The sequence below is a fragment of the Crocuta crocuta genome, unplaced genomic scaffold (assembly GCF_008692635.1).
Source record: "Crocuta crocuta isolate KB4526 unplaced genomic scaffold, BGI_CrCroc_1.0 scaffold51, whole genome shotgun sequence".
NCBI classification, from domain to species: domain Eukaryota; kingdom Metazoa; phylum Chordata; class Mammalia; order Carnivora; family Hyaenidae; genus Crocuta; species Crocuta crocuta.
In genome coordinates, this window is record NW_027527624.1 from 3,229,224 (window position 1) to 3,231,218 (window position 1,995).

Genomic DNA, 1,995 nt, shown 5'->3' on the forward strand with positions numbered 1-1,995 from the left:
ATTTCTGAATTCCCCCTGCATTCGCAGGCCAGCCTGTCTCTTCCAGGAAGCTGTTCTAGATTGCTTTAGCTTGTGTTGATGTATGTCTATCACATTCCCTCTATAACTCCCAGAGTCTCTTCCACACAGCTTCTGAGCTTAATTACATGCTGTATTTGTACAACGTGTCTCCCCATGCCCCTGCTTGCCAGGCATCGGTCCAATCACTCAGGAGGTTGTGGGCTGCCTGAAGGTGGAAATCCGATGTTATACTGGATTATTCACATTAATGGCTAAGCAAGTCACTACTGGACTGCCGTTGGCTTGCAAATCTTGGTGTGGGAGGAGAACTCAAAACCGTTAGGAAAAGCGAGTGAAGGATAAGATGAAATTAAAGCAAACCTAAAGCTAGAGAATGACAGGTATTTGGTCATCTGTCTGGCACCTTCTTTCCACCTAATGACTTCTGCTGATGTTCTAAAACCCCAGAGCATATGCTACTGCTTCCTCTCTGCTTTCTGTGGCTTCTGATTATGAAGTGTGTCTCTGCTGTGCATTTTGATAGCATCGTTGCAAAGATGTGATTGGCAGGGTGTCCTCTGCAGTCCCTGTGGCAAGCCCGTCTTCCTCCCCCCCGGTCAGGTGTTCAGGGCGGGGGCGAATGCACCTCGTGACAGTGTCCTGTCAAGCACTCTGCCTGGCCCACCACACGGTGGATTCTTAATCACACTGTGAATAAATGGCCTAAAGTTTAACTAAAGGGAGGATATCTCTTCAGTGAGGAAAAGCTTATTATTCCTATAAAACTCTTATTAGTGAGAAAACTTGGGTCAGTGAGGAATTCCTGGAGCTGGTGGGAAGGCATTTGTTTTTTTTTTTATTAAAGTATTGCTCAAAGTAAAGAATAAATATGAGAAGATATCATAGCTCTTCCTTCCACCCTTTCTCCCCTTAATGAGTTGCCAAATCTCACTCAAGACATTTCTTGTTTGGGGAGAGGATTTCTTGGTGCTCAAGCAAAGTGACATGCTAACCTAGGCAGGATGTCAGGAAAGGGGACATGGTTTGTGGTGTAACTGAGACCTGGGCAGGGCAGCCTTGTTCAGACACCTTGGTGATCATTCTTACATCAGACTGCTTCTAGAAGCATCTAGAAGCAGATGGCTCAGGGATTTCTCTCTCTCCGAGAAGTTCTCAATTAGACCTCTTTCATCTCTGGAATAATAATTATAGATGAAGGAGCACTGGTTATGTGCCCATTGCATGTAATCTGTGTGTGTATATGTGTATGTAGTGTGTGTGGTGTGTCTGTGTGTAGTGCATGTATGTGTGTATGTAGTGTGTGTATATGCGTTTATGTATATGTGTATGCAGTTTGTATATGTGTGTATGTGTATGTAGTGTCTATGTATGTTTGTGTGTGTGAATGTGTATGTAGTGCATGCATGTATGTGCATGTGTGTGGTGTGTGTATGCATATGTTGTATATGTGTATATGTAGTGTGTGTGTATTACCATTTAATCCTCACCACAACCTTTGAGATAGTTACCAATATCTCAATTTAAATGAGGAAAATAAAGGTTCTTGTCCAAAGTCATACAGCAAAGAGGTGGAAAGAACCTGTGTTCAACTCTGACCCCAGAGTCCAAACTATCTGATGTGCACCATTCTAGGAATTGAAATGCTGGTCAGACTGAATTCAGATAAATGGCCTTCTTAGGGGTCCCCTTTCTGTTGAGTTGCACTAGCAATTATATTTAATTAAAAAATTAAACATATTTCCAGTATAAAATAGTTCTGAAAGATAGTACACACCAACCAACCAAGCAAGTAATTGATGAAAAGATTCCACTTATTTTGCTATTTTAAGGATATTTTTTTGAGGGCTTAAAATATAGTTTTATTGAGGTATAGCTTACATATCATAAAAATCATCCACTTTTTGGGCACAATTCAATACTAAAAAGTATATTGGCTAAATATACTTTTTTTACTAAAAGTAAATATATTGGCTT

General features: G+C 40.9%; 1 protein-coding gene across 1 annotated transcript in view; it reads left to right on the forward strand.

The window, feature by feature from the left end:
• The window catches only part of MARCHF11 (membrane associated ring-CH-type finger 11), a 125,380-nt gene that overhangs the window by 86,898 nt on the left and 36,487 nt on the right, over nt 1-1,995 (forward strand). The gene's annotated exons all lie outside the window — the stretch shown is intronic.